At 37.1% G+C, this 18021-nt stretch overlaps 1 protein-coding gene across 1 annotated transcript in view; it reads left to right on the forward strand.

Moving 5' to 3' along the window:
* Nucleotides 1-6764: 6764 nt before the first annotated feature.
* LOC101746040 (5-hydroxytryptamine receptor) overlaps nt 6765-18021 on the forward strand; it is a 77151-nt gene continuing 65894 nt past the window's right edge. The window contains exon 1 of the mRNA XM_038012246.2: nt 6765-7027. The gene's annotated coding sequence lies outside the window, so the exon portion shown is untranslated. The remainder of the gene's footprint in view (nt 7028-18021) is intronic.

Consider the following 18021-nt stretch of genomic DNA (forward strand, 5'->3'; position numbering starts at 1 on the left):
ACACAAAACGTTCAGAAACGTATTACCGCGGATTCTATTATCTGCTGACACACGTTCGGGAAGCTATTCAAGTAAGATGAAAAGTAATTGTCAATTTTACGCCAGAGGTAATAAAAAAATCTTAGATTTTAAAATGCATCTCAATTCCAAGCAGTAATAATAGGGTTTCGTAAAATCACATAATATTATGTATTTTTTTTATTTTATTATTTCATTATATTGGTGTACGATAAGGCATACTCTGATGATTTTGGAAAGAGGCGGCGCAATCTTATTATATATACCTTTTTCAGTCCTCACGCACATAGGCAATATCCGAACGTTTTTTTTGTTATTGTGTTTTTTTTTTAAATCTTTATTAGAGTCATGCATCTATTGTGTTAAGTCGGCTTGGTGTTTTTTTAATCATTATTATTATTAAATATTACTTTTTTAGTAGAGTATTCGCTTCGTTACTAAGCGATTTCTTTTGAGCAAGAATTAATGCGTGCATGCCGAGATGTATGATGACTTCGTCACAGAATAATATATGTATATAACAAGACAATGTACGTTAAACAGCAGCACAGTCTTGTAGGCAGCGACTTGGGTCTACCTCTGGCATTGCTGAAGTCCATGGATAACGGTAACCACTCACCATTAGGTAGGTCATAAGCTCGTCTGCCTACAAGGTTAATTAAAATAACACTATCTAAATATTGAAAATCAGGGCGCTGTAAAATTTAGTTTACCTTTAAACACGATTCATAGTTGCTGTGCAATTTGGCTTTCCGTTTTTCCCGACCGTGTATCAAAACCTTTTCTATTCGCAAAAACAATAGTCATCGGATACCGATACTCATGGAAGGCTGACAATGTGCTCTGAAACTGAAAGACTCTTACCAATTGTCTTCGAATGATACTCGAACTGCTACTATTGTTTTCAGCTTTAAGATATATACTGTTTAGTCGTCGAGGTCAAACTGTAAAACGACTTCTTCTGAGTCGGTCTCTTCGTTGCTGAAGGTCGTGTCTAATTTGAAATGTGGACCACTCGATGCACAATGCTTCCCCACGTCTTCCTGTCCTTGGCGGTCTTTATAGCCTCGTTTATTGGTAGCCCAGTTAGCGTCTTTACTAGATCAGACCAGCGGGTAGGTGAGCGTCCGCGTGATCTTCTCCCGTCAACTGACCAACGACCAGTAAAACGACTGGTTCTTGTTAATAGAGAAAATCCGAGGAAGTTTTTTTTATTATTAAATATGTAAAATGTATTTTTGTCATAAATTATGACAGATGTTATCATAGAACCATAGAACTATATACAGAAACAGAACCTTACCCTAGAAATATCACTCGACTAATTGTCACGCGTATCAACCTATATTTGACGTACTATATATACTAGAGGACCCGCAGTAGTCGAAATACGACTATAATTAATTGGAACTGTAAGTTTGTACACTATTATGATTAAATTTTAAACTTCTATAATCACAAATTTCGCCAAGACTATACTATAAAAAATATTAACAAAGACAAACCATATTATATTCTCAATTTGACAACAGACGTCAAGAACAAAAGTTTGACAGTAAATAGTATTGTATTTGTGTGCGTCAAATACATGGTATGTAGTGTGTGTAATGTTTTCTTTATTGATTTAATGTATCTTTAATGCATTATTTAAAAAAATATTAGCATTGTGCACTTCTTCTCTATATTCTCTATAAGTGTGGAAAATTTCATACTCCTTAGTCCGCACAATTTTCGTATAAAGGGATACAAAGTTTTTGCTTCACGTATTATTATATAGATATAATGTCCCAAGTACCACTGACCAATACTTAAAAAGTCCAACGTTTCAATGACATTTAAGAGAATCTTCATCAAATTAGACACCCTCTAAGTTAATTGAAATGAAGGTCATACACATTGAGATTTAAGGCTATTCTTTATTCTCAAAGACCTAAAGTTTTCGTGTAACTTTCGTTCGTTTGTTCAACAAAAGCGCAGCGCTCAAGTTTTCAACTTTCGAAACTTTGTTGATTTGTCGAAAATTTAAAGAGATATTCTGCTTTAATATTAAGACGGCGAGGTTAATGATCTGTTTCAATTAAGATAATGGTGATATCTGTAGGCTCATATAGATGTTTACTTTGAATATCCCCGGCTTTTCTGAGTAAATCAGTAGCGAAGCTATTTATTGGAGTGTTTTTTTTTTCATTTGTATTCCACTACACGATCTTTGAGGTTACCCCCTCTTGAGCTAGGCTAGCACTGCATAGTATAAAACAAAGTCGCTTTCTCTGTCCCTATATCTGTCTGTCCCTATGTATGCTTAAATCTTTAAAACTACGCAACGGATTTTGATGCGTTTTTTTTAATAGATAGAGTGATTGAAGAGGAAGGTTTACATGCATAATAGCATCCATTAAAGAGTAGAAAAATCAATAAAAAATCACAGTTTCCGAAGCGAAGCGAGGGCGGGTCGCTAGTTAAAGAATAAAAATATTGCGACGTGAATATTATCGTCCACCTTCAGATAATGCGAGATTAAATTGTCGATTGTACTAACCTGGTCATCTCCAACAACGCCCACTGAAAGAAGACTAAACATTACGAGCCCAAACCTGTCTACGTTATATATGTATTTCGTGATCGGGATTTGAGCCCCAGCCGGATCCATACCCTCAGTAAAAGATAAATGGTATTCGAATGTCATTGTCTCCCATGCGTTTCAGGCCACAAGATAAATTCCCAGTTTAAATGAAAATGAATAAGGGATTTGTTTCTCAGTTTAATTGATTTTTAAATTGAATTTAAAGAATACGGTGCTCACGTGGGTATGGGAAAACCTTTTGCAATGAAAAACATATTGAAAACTTGTTTATTATTATTGCTTAGATAGGTGTACGCAAAAAAAAAAAAAAAGCACTGACGTCCCACCTAGTATAAATTTTTTTTTTGTTGCTTAGTTGGATGGACGAGACGTCTATTTTCTGCCGTGAAGCAGTAATGCGCTTCGGTTTGAAGAGGGGGGCAGCCGTTGTGACTATACTGAGACCTTAGAACTATATCTCAAGGTGTGTGGCGCATTTATGTTTTAGATGTCTATGGGCTCCAGTAACCACTTAACACCAGGTGGGCTGTGAGCTCGTCCACCCATCTAAGCAATAAATAAACCTACGGTGCGATAACGTCACTTATGCAAATTATAAAATTTTTCAGGAGAAACGTTGGAAAATTCAACATCTCACTATATAATTCTTATATAGCTCTGCTGGGCCATTGAAATCTATATATATATAAAAATGAAACCCGTTTTCCATTGTCACGACATAACATGAAAACGGCTTGACCGATTTGGCTAATTTTGGTCTTGAATTATTTGTGGAAGTCCAGAGAAGGTTTAAAAGGTAAAAAAATATGAAAATTCTCGGAATTAAATAAAAATAACAATTTTGTTTTCCCTTTGACGTGTCCCCCGTCGGACGGATTCCTTTTGTTTGTTTTAAGTTTATTTTATGTAAAAGTTTAGGTCTTTTATTTATCGATTGAGGCACTAGGAAGTCTGCCGGGTCAGCTAGTAAAATGATAATATTTAAACTACAAACTTCATCAGTAGAAGCAAACATTTCTCTCGTCTTACTATAACTAATAACTAAAAAATGTATTTTCTCATACTCAGTTCAAGTGTTAACAAAAATTTCATACGTGACTTTATAGTACCGTATGTGCGATATATAGACTATTTACTATATAGACGCAGGATTCAAAATCTTTCGGTTTTGAGGGCAGCCTTTGCACTGTAAAAAAATGAGATTTTCAACTTAGGTACCAAGGCGGGTGGTGGCAATTATGCCAAACTAATAACTTAGTGTCAGCCTAGTCTTAATGTTGATAGTTTCGGTAACCACTTAACACCAGGCGGGCCGTGATCTCGTCCACACATATTCGATATATATAAAAATTAATTGCTGTTCGTTAGTCTCAATAAAACTCGAGAACGGCTGGACCGATTTGGCTAATTTTGATCTTAAATTATTTGTAGAAGTCCAGAGAAGGTTTAAAAGGTAGATAAATATGAAAATGCTCGGAATTAAATAAAAATAACAATTTTGTTTTTCCTTCTTTTTTTTTATGGCCTTTGTAGGCAGACGAGCATACGGCCCAACTGATTGTGAGTGGTTATTTTGATGTGTCCCCCGTCGGACAGATTCCTTTTGTTTGCTTCAAGTTTATTTTATACAAAAGCTTAGGTCTTTTATTTATCGATTGACGCACTACCAAATCTGCCGGGTCAGCTAATAAGCAATAAAAAACAATACTTCTGAAAGAATCGACCGCGTCTGACCAACAAACTTGTGTTTTGCTTTACTAATTCTTCTAATTAGTTTTTAATTACTTTCTTAATTACGTTAGTACTCGCGGACAACATGAAGTATCTCTGCTTAGTGATATTGGAGTACATTCTCCTTGAACAGCGGCAATCAACCACCATTTTTATTGCTTAGATTGGTGGACGAGCTCACAGCCCACCTGGTGTTAAGTGATCACTGGAGCCTATAGACATCTACAGCGTAAATGCGACACCCATCTTGAGATATAAGTTCTAAGGTTTCAGTATAGTTACAACGGCTGCCCCACCCTTCAAACGGAAACGCATTACTGCTTCACGGCAGAAATAGGCGGGGCGATGGTATCTACCCGTGCAGACTCACAAGAGGTCCTACCACCTGTTAAAGCTTATGCTTTTGCTATGCTTATCAGTAAAAATGGCGAAACATTGATGTCTCGTGAGATTTAGAAATACGATATTTCTATTTAGGATGACCCGAGGCATGTTGAGGTTCGCGGGGATCCACTGGATACAGACAGCGCAGGACCAATATTAATGGCGAGCCTTGGGGGAGGCCTATGTCCATAGTGGACCTCTGTGGGCTGATAGAATAGCATACAGGCATTAGAATATCTGCGGTAAATATTAGGTAATAATACAGCTTTTTTTTTTTTTTTTTTTATTGCCCTTGTAGGCAGACGAGCATACGGTTCACCTGATGGTGAGTGGTTACCGTCGCCCATGGACTTCAGCAATGCCAGGGGCAGAGCCAAGCCGCTGCCTACCGCTAGCTATTAACCAGATGTTAACTGAGTAAGTACGTATAATAGAGTGATAATGTAATGAACTTGTAGACTATATAGTCGAGAACTTGGATAAGGGATACAAAACTTTGAGTTTATTCCCGAATTTGGCATTTAATACAGTTTCTATCCCTATCTATTCTATCATAACAAAAAACTTGGAAAAAATCGGGATTAAAGGTGTTCAACTGAAAATCTTTAATGATTACTTAACCTACCGACCGATATCAATGCGTCAAATTTGATAACTATTTCAGCAGAGATACTCCTGTAAGTTATAGCGTTCCTCAGGGTAGTATACTTGTTTTTTTCTTAATTTATATCAATGATCTCCTGAAGCTTAATCCTTTACGTTACAAAATTATTTCGTATGCTGATGATACATTTCTACTCTTTTCTGCTGGATCATGGGAAAGGGCATTTAGGGAAGCTCAGGAAGGTCTCTGTATAGTTACCACCTGACTTCGCTACAATTACTCAACTCTTAATACAGATAAAACTAAACTACTCTTACTATGCGAAAAAATATTCAGCTTCCTGTAACTCTTAGTTTAACTGCTCACGATGGCAACTGCAAAAATAACTCACAATGCACTTGCCCCCCTTGTCTCGTTCAAATTGTATTACATATTTGGGGACTATAATAGATAGCAACTTGAATTTTTAACAACATATAAACTTGGTTACCAACCGCACGAGGGAACTTATTTATGTTTTCAAGCAAATTCGGAATATTATGGATTTCAAATTACTTAAACAAATCTATCGGGCCCTTTGTCAGTCAATTTTGTCTTATTGCATTACTTCTTGGGGTAAGCCCACAAAACTAATCTACTTCCATTAGAGAAAGCCCAGAGGACCATACTTACAGTTTGCTCTTTTAAATCTCAGATTCAGATCAGACCCTACACAACAGTTTTATCAAAATTTTTACAAATAAATAAAAAAATATTTTGACAGATGTTTGAATCTCGCTTACGACATTTTCAGGATAAGCTTACATATATACAAGTTCCGAACAACAACGGTCTACCAAGCAATATCGCTCGCTCGGTGGAAGATTTTTCATTTCGTCATTAAACCTACAGGACGAACTCTGCTCCAGTGGCGGGCGGTGCGGTGGTAAAAACGAGATGACGGGATAATCTCAAACAAATCCTCAGAGCACTCCCCATGGAACACGCGGTACAGAATACATTGAAAACCGAAGACCCTCCGCAGACCCAGAGGTTAATGTCGATGCACAGTTTCGCGCGCTCAACACAAAAGTTAAGCTTAAAGAAAGAGATTATAACTTGAAACATTTAAAAAAATAGACAGACGCAGTTCTATTTTAAAAAAAAACAGTCCCAGTAGTAAATTGCAAAGATAAAAGACAATCAGAGCACTCCCTATGGAACACGCGGTACAGAATACATTGAAAACCGAAGACCCTCCGCAGACCCAGAGGTCAATGTCGATGCACAGTTTCGCGCGCTCAACAAAAAAGTTAAGCCTAAAGAAAGAGATTAAAACTTGAAACATTTAAAAAAAAAAGACGCAGTTCTATTTTTTAAAAAAAACAGTCCCAGTAGAACAGTGCAGAGAGAAAAGACTCAACAGTTTTGTCGTTTTGCGCGCGCCTCACTGTCCCACCCCTCGGCAGTCGTATTCGAACCGCTTAGGGGTGTGCACGCTTCGCCGCTCACAAAAGCGCCACCGATGTTCTAATCTGAAAAAGTTACAAATTTTTCACCGTTAAAAAAGTTTTGTAATTCTCAATTTCCAAACGAGTTCGGCGTGCTTTTCGACTATCGGAGGAGACTGATGATGAGTGAACTGACTGATGTGGGATAGCATTTTTAATGACAGAATAATGGTGAAATGATTACAGTCGTCGACAGCCTTTGAAAGTGAACGCCAGGTAAGGTTTTATTTACATCTTGATAAGTCATCTACATTAAGATCTGTAGTTAGTACATTAAGATACTATAAATAGAATAGATGTAGAGCGTTTTCACACAACATTTTTTTCATTTAAAAACTTTTAAAGGAAAGCGTTTGTTTGTCTTTGAGATATTTGAATGTATTGTTATGAAAATACTTATTTTTTAAGTTAATTACTGCCAAAACTCATAGTGCTTAAGAACGTTTCAAACCCGAGCGTGTGGCCTCAAGCGGGAGGCCAACTTTGACCAGTACAACTGAGACCTCAATTTTATGTCTCAAGTTAGGCAGAGGTTCTAACGTTGAGTTAAGTAAACGCTGCCTATGCATCGGCCTTCTACAAGTTTTTGTGGCCAATCCGTGATCCCTTATATTGCAAGAACCCTCTGCCAAAGCTACAAAACTCCAGGCTGCCACTCCTAAGACTTCCTCAGCGCAACACCATCCACAGGAGTTGCTGTACATAATACCTCAACTTAACTACCAATTTTTTCCAATTAAAAAATACTTTTTACATCAACATGAAATAGAATTTTATAGCCAATAAAAAACTTAGTCCAGATTTAATCTATTTCTATCATTAGCTACTAACATTGTTAACCTTAGAGCATTAGTAAATATATTAACTTAAACAGATAACTAAAGAAATGGTGGTACGTAACGAAATACGAAGCTGCCTTTAGAGATAAATGGGAAGTGATGACACGTTAATACATTATAATCTAACAGAAGATTAAGGTGTTTTACCTGATTAAGTGTTCCATGGTGTACCACAAGCAGTACTCCCTAGAAGATCACACATAGGAATGTAATGAGATTAACTTAAAGTCTAAGTTGCAATACTACACAATAAATTATAATATCAAGATTTGATTTTGTTTCTTTATTTATTCAGTGTCTCAGACAAATCTGTATAATTGTTTGGTCACCGATGACTGTGAGCTGGTGTAGAAAATAACCTTACAAAAAAAATGACAATTTTTTTTACATTTTATTGGAACGGTGCATTAGGTCGTAAAATAATAATATTTTTTTGTGTTAGAATCGAATACAATAAAAACTATGAAATTATTACACTAGTAAATATTTTTTTATTATATATGTACTATCTAAGTTTTAAACAGACGACAAAGAGAAGTTGGTGGAAAGAGTTGAAGGTCAGAACGAGGATCCTTTATGTGCACGATCGTTACACAGACCACAACTCTAACATCATCGGAGAGCTAGAGTAGTAGCCGGTCAAAGAGCGCATTGTAAAGCCTCATAGGTAGCTACGACTCTCTTGTCTATTTCTAACGCGAGCAATGATGGGCTCTGGTTTGTACGATGGGCCATTACACTTCAGATTTCGACCCCTGGTCTAAAGGTGGCATTAATTTTAATGCCCGTACATACTAGTACCAAATTAGGCGAGGCTTCAAATGCGTAATTATTTCCGAATTACTTCCATTATGAAGAGTAGCATCTTGAGCATTGTAATCTACATGGAAGATATCAAAACATTTGTGCGGTCCAGTGGACAAAACAAAAAAAAAGATGTGTGGTGTCGTGGGACACCGGATAGGAACGAAGTTCCTTATTGTAAAAATATTAATTTTAAGTTCTATTCGAGGTATACAGAAAATAAAACTGGAGGTTTCGCAGCAACCCAAGGTCATTCGGCAACATGCAAACTTATTGTGGTACACTTCATTCACGGTTGTTTGCATAAGAGTTAGTGTATTGCGCCAACGAACGTTCTGAGATCGTGGTCAATGAATGATAAAAAAATATGTTATTTTTTGTACGTTATTACAAAGTTAAGTCGTACACTGTGTGCATTACTAATTTGTACGCTATTACAAAGGTAAGTCGTACACTGTGTGCATTACTAATAATAAATTTTACGTTACGGACGTTTTTTCCCGGTTACGGTACCCCTCCGCATCGTCACATAAGGAACTTCGTTCCAAAATTACGCAAATGTTCATCCAATAAGCTGCCGATATTTTGATGCAAATTTTCTAGAAGTTCAGCGAAAAAAAATTAACGAATTTGTTTTGAAACGCCTACGAATTCTTCGTTCAAGATTTACGTATGATATTGAATGTATTTTTACCAATATGCACATTATATTCACGCCGTTCGTCAAACGCACATTGTAATTTCAAATATCTTTCTTTAGTTCGTTACAAGTTATCGAGTTTGGGATAACGAAGGCTTTTTTTTATAGCCTAGATGTGTGGACGAGCTCTCAGCCCACGTGGTGTTAAGTGGTTACTGGAACCCATAGACATCTACAACTTAAATGCGCCACACACCTTGAGATATAAGTTCTAAGGTCTCAGTATAGTTACAACGACTACCCCACCCTTCAAGCCGAAACGCATTACTGCTTCACGGCAGAAATAGGCAGGGTACCTACCCGTGCGGACTCACATGAAGTCCTACCACCAGTAAAAAAGGCTAAAGCATTTGCGATCTAATTAATATGCGTTTCCATAAACACTTTTTGATTCGGTCCTTTTCCAGACTGTTTGATTCTATCCGACATAAATGGGACTCCGAAAAAGATATGTATAAAAAGAGTTCAATTTCAATTGTCGTGGCCTAACGGATAAAACGTCCGGTGCATTCGTGTTGAGCAATGCACCGGTGTTCGAATCCCGCAAGCGGGTACCAATTTTTCTAATGAAATACGTACTCAACAAATGTTCACGATTGACTTCCACGGTGAAGAAGTAACATCGTGTAATAAAAATGAAACCCGCAAAATTATAATTTGCGTAATTACTGGTGGTAGGACCTCTTGTGAGTCCGCGCGGGTGGGTACCACCGCCCTGCCTATTTCTGCCGTGAAGCAGTAATGCGTTTCGGTTTTAAGGTTGGGGCAGCCGTTGTAACTATACTGAGACCTTAGTACTTATATCACAAGGTGGGTGGCGGCATTTACGTTGTAGATGTCTATAGACTCCGGTAACCACCAAGTGGGCCGTGATCTCGTCCACCAATCTAAGCAAAAAAATAATTCTTAAGCTTTTAGAATCCATTAAAGAAGTAACATATACATAACGTAACGTGAACGATTAACTTCAAACTTTGAAACTACGAGTACTAGTAGCGTGGACGAACCAATTTCGATAAATCACTACATAGTATAGAACAAAGTCGCTTTCTCTGTCCCTATATCTGTCTGTCCCTATGTATGCTTAAATCTTTAAAACTACGCAACGGATTTTGATGCGGTTTTTTAATGAATAGAGTGATTAAAAAGGAAGGTTTATATGTATAATAACATCCATTAAATAGTGAAGAAATCAATAATAAATTACAGTTTCCGAAGCGAAGCGAGGGCGGTTCGCTAGTAAAAGTATAATAAATACCGATTCTGGCAGTTCAACGTTTTTATACTTAGAAGTGAACTCGTAAAACTTCAAGAACTTCAGTCGAATCGTAAAATTTGCAGATTCAAATATTTTCTAGAAAAATAATAGAATCATAGAAATAGGTTAGATTTTTACTGTATCATATTTTTCGGTACACACTACTAATTCTGACAACAATAAAAATCGGTATCGGCTGCCAATATGGAATAGAATGTATACATTTTTTGAAAATTCACGAAATTCTCATCCAACATAAAATCAGAATTTTCCGCACAAAACCCTGACATAAACAATTCCACAGACACTGGTACGAATATTTCCACAGTATTGGTTTATTGGCCTAAAAACTACAGCGTTCACCACATATTTGGGCAAATTTTGCTTGGAATTTTTTAATCTAGAACGGTACAGCTAGTAGTCCTAAACAATAAAGAAAAAATCTGACGTATTGACAGTGGAAGCTCTCAACGTACTTTTGACTTTATTGATATTATTGTTGTTTCAACATAGAACAAAGAAACAATACTTTCACAGGCATTTTCCCTGAATCTCATGAAAATTGAATCAGTGATTAGCCTGGCTTAATAAACAAATGGACAGTCAAAATCTATAACTCCTCTTAATTTCTCTTCTTCCTTTCTTCTCCTCTCCTTTCTCTAAAAAATCATTCATCTATAAAATTAGAAAATGATGTTTAAATTATGTAACAAAAAAATAATTTATTGGAACGAAGTTCCTTATGGTACGATGCGGAGGGGTACCCTAACAGGGAAAAAACGTCCGTAACGTAAGATTTTTATTAGTAATGCACACAGTGTACGACTTAACTTTGTAATAACGTACAAAAAATAATATATTTTTTTATCATTCACTGACCACGATCTCAGAGCGTTCGTTTGCGCAATACACTAAGGAACTTCATTCCTATCCGGTGTCCCACGACACCACACTTTTTTTTTTAATAATCTTGATATCCACAATATTAGGCTAGATCATTACAATTCTTGTATATTTATCGGACTTTGATACGTGTGAAAATTTTCATTGTATTCAGATGACTTGATGTTTGTGAAAATGAAGTTAAAATATTATGTTACGTTAAAAGAAAAGTGAAGCTGATAAAAACGTATCAAAAAAGACCTTATTACAAAATCAAAGAAAGTCACTTTCAGTCTGTTTATTTTACAAAATAGATTACGTATTACCCTGTGTATATATTGCTGGAGCTAAATAAAATTATAAGGGTGCTTAAGCTATTGCATAGCTTCTATCGCGGGCCTTGAGCGCGGCGACTGAATCAAGAAATTCTGTAACGAAAATAACCGGACAGCCCCACTACGCCTACTATGTAGTTCGCGTTCAACACATTCACACGTTGCGCTGGTATAGTGTTTGTGAATAAGCGGGCGGCGTGACGTCGCACTGCATGAGCATCATGAAAAGTCTGCCCATCTCTCTCTCACGCGGTCTAGTTTATGAGTGTGAAGGGGACAGTTAATGTTTTGCTTTTGTTAATGTTTATAAATATAGCGTGGTCTTATTTTTATTATTGTTTTAATATAAAATTATTATTGTCTAATTGTAATTGCATAAGTTGATAAAAAATGCTTTGCAATAGCTTTACCGCGGCAGTCTCCGAGTGCCACACGTCGTTTTTTTTCTTATTAAAGTTTCCACATCATCATTCTATACAAAATATAATATATGAAAGACAATCACCGATACTGTTCACAGTACACAACTAAATCTAGAGTTCGAATTCTACCTAGTATGAAGCAGCGGTTATTAATACCAGCTATTTATCATTGGATATCTTATGGCATCTCCATTCGGAGTCACAATACGTTCTAGTGATCTGTCGCTATGCCTATTATTTCTGACGTGACAAATAACCTAGTTTATCATTATGATATTTGATATCAGAGGAGCCTTAGAATTTTATTTCTTTTCATGAAATAATTTAAAGATTACTTTTATATATTTAATCAATACATAAAAAAACACTAAAATCTAGTGTTTTCTTATTGAATAAAGTTAGGAAAATAAGCACTAAGTAAATAAAAGTAAAAAAACATAATATAGCTATTTTTGGTATTAATTACTATCTGTTATTTTTATTTATTTATTGTTTTTTATTTATTGTTTAGATGGGTGGATGAGTTCACGGCCCACCTGATGTTAAGTGGTTATCGGAGTCCATAAACATCTACAACATAAATGCCGCCACCCACCTTGAGATGTGAGTTCTAAGGTATCAGTATAGTTACAACGGCTGCCCCACCCTTCAAATCGAAACGCATTACTGCTTCACGGCAGAAATACGCTGGGTGGTGGTACCTACCCGTGCGGACTCACAAGGCCTACCTCCAGGTTAGCGTATATCTCCGGTTGATGAACGAATTTTCGTGCAGTCTAAGTTTTTTAGTTAGAAGTTAGAATAGTCGCTGTACCAATTACTGGCGGGGAAGCCTACGGTAAACCAACATAACCACCATAGCGGTACCACCTTCCTTCTGATTTGAAGTTGGGCAGCCAATCTCCAGCTTCGAATCATCGCCTCCTTCTTCCAGAGTCGTTCCAAGCTCTGAACTCGTCTGCATAGAAACAAAACCAAATTTATATTTCAGTTTTACGCCACGAAATGAGCATTTCAAATTTACTATTATACTTCTAACGGTTGTCTGGTGTAGTGGTACGTGACATGGTCACTACACAAGGGGGTCGCGGGTTCGAATCCCGCCAAGGGAGGATATTTGTATGATAAATATAAAACTATCTTTTCCAGGGTTATGGATGTATATTAAATATATGTATGTGTATAATAAAAATCTTACATTTATTTCCGTTATCTGGTACCTGTAACACAAGTTCTTTACGAACTCAACTCGGGACCAGTTAACGTGGCGTGATTGTTAGTAAATATTTATTATTTATTTATTATATTTATTATTCTATAATCCAAGATTTCGCCAAGGCTACGCTATAGACAAATAATATTAAAGGTAAACAATAATAACCTATTCTCGATTTGACCACAGACTTCAACCAATAACAAAAGTTTGACAATAAACAAAGAGTATATATGTGTGTGTGTGTCAAATACATGGTAGTGAGCGTAATGTTTTTTTTAATTAATTTAATGCATTATTAACGCATAATTTTATAAAAAGATTATAATAGCATTCTGCACTCCTCTTAATCTCTATAAATGTGGGAAATTTCATACTCCTTCGTCCGCGCAATTTTCGTGCAAAGTTTTTTCTTCACGTATTAATATACAGAAATCCTAATCGACTCAGACAAAAATCTATGACGTGGATATTGTTCGGTCACCTATAAGTTTCATAACGATTTGTAACGCGAACGAACCCGTTAAAGCAATATATATTTGCTTTAACATTTAAATTATTACAGAGCATATATCGTCTTCTTGCATTAAAACTGTATGATCTCAAAACTTACTAATTTTACAGGAGAGTGTTTTAAAGGTTTAACATGCGATATTTTTAATATTAATTATCTTTCCAACATTATTTGTTATTTTTTACTGGTTTTTAAAGTAAGATAAAATTATGTATTCGTTTTGTTAATAGTAGTCAAAATATAGGTAAACTAAAAAAAAATAATCTAAACTAAGCTCTTTCGATAGTACCTATTATGAGAAAAATACTGGTGATACCAAATGATTCCGCATATTAACTCAATTTTTTTTTTATTGCTTAGTTGGATGGACGAGCTCACAGCCCACCTGGTGTTAAGTGCTTACTGGAGCCCATAGACATCTACAACGTAAATGCGCCACCCACTTTAAGATATAAGTTCTAAGGTCTCAGTATAGTTACAACGGCTGCCCCACCCTTAAAACCGAAACGCATTACTGCTTCACGGCAGAAATATGCAGGGCGGTGGTACCCACCCGCGCGGACTCACAAGAGGTCCTACCACCAGTATTCGACAAATTTTTTTTCGAATTTTTTTCGAATTTTTTATTTCGAATTTTTTTGGAAATTGTACACTTTTAATGCGAAAAGACGATATTCGCCTCTCTCTCTTTCAGCTCCTTTGAAACTGGGCCGTTCAAGTCTTTAACAGCGTATCTAAAAATGAGCTCGCAGCGAGAAAAATTCACTTTGCAGCAGTGCAAATGGACGCGCCACTGTACTACGGAACGACGTAATTGTTACTTCGCGCGATATGCATTTGTCTTCACGCTGATTAGGGCTTTGATGGCAATAATTTACAAACAGTTTGTTGTTCTCAAAGACCAAAAAGAAAAAGGCATAATATTGAAAAAAAAAACTTGAATGTACTAGAATGATTTTTTTAAAGGAATTTTATGACCCGGTAACTAAGACCTTTAGGTCAAGTCTTATTTTAATTTATATTCATATTTTTATTAAAAATGATAATAATAATATGGAGTGAAATGAAATGAAATGAAATGAAGATGATTAATTTGAGACATTAATCAACTGGGATTAAATTAAATGAAACAAAATGAGATGAAATGGAATGAAATATAATCTCAGTAAAATGGTGGTCCTTTACTGAGATTTTTTTAGTGGTCTTTTTGGAGGATTCCGAGAAGTTACATCCAGCGGCTTTGTTTCATTTTCCCACATTTGTGCACTTTCACAGATATTAAACAGTAAATAAACCACCGTTATTACACATTTAAACCTGAGGAAACACTAAATAGACAAAATAAAACAAATAACACAACTTTACTCCTTGCGTGCCCGCCAAAAAGTCCGTACTAGAATGAATCGACATTATAAAGACATATTTAACGGATTCTTCGACGGTTTTTATTTTAGTGGATTCCCTATATTTATATAGCAAATATTATAATTTCCGCCGGAGTAACAGCATACTGTCCATCTGATGGTAAGTCGTTACCGTCGCTACAGAATTTCAGCAATCCCAGGCCACAGCCTTTACCTATTGTAAGGCTTAACGACGGAGGGAAGATCTTCCACCGAGCGGGTGATATTGCTCGGTAGACCAACGGTCCGAATGTTGTTGTTCGGAACTTGTATATATGCGCTTTATCTTGAAAATGTCGTAAGCGAGATTCAGGCATCTGTCAATTATCTTGCGTTGTATGATGGCTACCCGCCACATCACTCCCCTCCGAGACTGGAGGTCGTGTCATTTTTAGTTAGCGTTGTGCATGCTGAGATTAGCTTGCAAGGGCCAGTGCTGCTCGAAGCCTGCTGTGAGTCGAGGCTGAGCTTGAATGCTGCGTGCGTGTCGCCAGTGCTGCTCGAAGTCTGCGGTGAGTCGAGACTGAGCTTGAATGCTGCGTGCGTGTCGCCAGTAGTCCATGTGTGCAGAGCTGCCACGCCGGAGATGTGTGACCCCAAGCGTTGATGATCCGGTCGTGGGCTGCGATGAACTGTAGCGGCGTGATGAGGCAGTGAAGTTGCGTGCCGTAGGACCAGGAAGCGCGGTGAGTCGGCTGCGATGGTCCTGTTGAGGCTGCGATGCTGGCTTGCTGTGGGACGACTGTCAATGACGTGTTTTTATCTGCGAGAATGCGGGGATTGTGGTAGCCGGAGTTCTTGATGCGCTGAAGATGAATCAGAAGGTTGCGTGTTTACATCACGTCGCAGGTCACCGGTTTGGTATGTTTAACGACAAAGGGAAGATCTTCCACCGAGCGGGTGATATTTGCTCGGTAGACCGACGGTCCGAATGTTGTTGTTCGGAACTTGTATATATGCGCTTTATCTTGAAAATGTCGTAAGCGAGATTCAGGCATCTGTCAATTATCTTGCGTTGTATGATGGCTACCCGCCACACCTATTACTGATAACTCTCCTCAAGCCTCCTTTAAATTAGCACATGTGATAGCACTCGGGAAATACTCTACAAGGCAATTTATTTCAGAGCTAAAGGGTACGTGACAAAAAATATATAGATAGAATAATTTTAAACGAATTTGTGACGGATGACGTATGCTTTGATGGCAATGCGATGGTAAATAGGAGATTAGTCCCTAGTAGGAGCGTCCCTAGTAGGAGCCTCCCTAGTAGGAGGGCCCCTAGTAGGAGCATCCCTAGTAGGAGCATCCCTAATAAGAGCGTCCCTAGTAACAGGGTCCCTAATAATTCGTCAAAGCACTATCTAGTGGCTGAAGTCCAATGCTAGTTTAGTCCAAGCAATGCATTCTCAAAGTTTTCTTAGTACGCAATGAACACCAGATGAGCAGTGAGCTCATTTAACAAGTCACAACAACAGAAGGCTACATAATAAATTAATGCAATTATCCGAATTGTATGTATATTCAGTTAATTTGAATTTCGAATAAAATTTTATCGGTTATCGAAACATCAATCCTGGAAAAACAAATTTACGGTCCAAAAATCAGAAGTCTACTGTTTCTTTTTCTCTTTGGAATATTAAAAAGTTGTGCCTGTTTTGATGAAAAAAATACGTTTTGCGAGTTACTACATTTTGGCTATACACAGTTGATACATGCGAATTTGATGTTCTGAGACCACGTAATAAAATCAACTCAGAGATTCCGATCTACCCCACATAAGCAACAAACAACTTTAGTACTCTATTTTTTTCCACGTATTTTATTATTTTTACAAGCCTTTTGTGTGCTCTTTCCTCTTCGATGACACTAAAAGTCTGGTATCAATATACGAATAAGAATAACTAGGCAAATGTGGACTGGATCTTGCTCTAAATAAATTCAATAAACTTTTAGTGTATACATTTTCCGATGCTCAACATTCGAAGCATCCATACAGCTATATAGGTTGCTTGTTAGGTAATAGATCCTACAGAATACTTAGAATAGCCTGATCAGCCGCTTAATTGCTTTTTTACCAAATCGCTCGTACTGTGACAGCACTTAAAAATAGCGTAATAGACACTAGTAATTCGCGGACATTAACCCCACCACCCCACGGGACGGCGGAAAATAACTTGCATTATTTTGAGCTGAGCCTTCAATTATTTCAAAATTCTGGTACGTCCAGAACTACTCCGTTCTGGGTGTTTTTCCAAATAACGTTTTTATTTATTTTTGCGACTGATTTGGTGTTGTGCAGCGATTGACGTCAACATAGAAAGGCACGTTCGCCCTTTTATATTAAGCGTAATTCTATAACAACTGATTTAACAACAAGACCAGTAGCAGCAAAGTCAGTCCGTTTGCAACTTGTTATTCGCTTGATTTAAGCTCCTGAGCCTTAATACTGGTTATAGGTCCTCTTGTGAGGCGGCACGGGTAGGTACCACCACCCCACCTATTTCTGCCGTGAAGCTAGTTCGTCGTTGTAACTATACTGATACCGTAGAACTTATACCTCAAGGTTGGTTGTGCATAAGCGTTGTGTCTATGAGCTCCAGTAACTACTTAACACCAGGTGGCCTCTGAACTCGTCCACCAATCTAAGCAATAGAAAATAATAATAAAAATGTAAAAGGCATGCATATTGCTCCATCATCCTGTCTGGTCTTTCGCCTTCACCACGACAGTTCACCGTTTGATCAATAGCATTAGTAAAAAAAAACAGCTAGTTATCTTGTTACTCGCAACGTGGTCCACCAAAATATTTCCAATAAACCAACGCAAAAATCACATAAA

Source organism: Bombyx mori, chromosome 8 (assembly GCF_030269925.1).
Source record: "Bombyx mori chromosome 8, ASM3026992v2".
In the NCBI taxonomy this organism is placed as follows: Eukaryota; Metazoa; Arthropoda; class Insecta; order Lepidoptera; family Bombycidae; genus Bombyx; species Bombyx mori.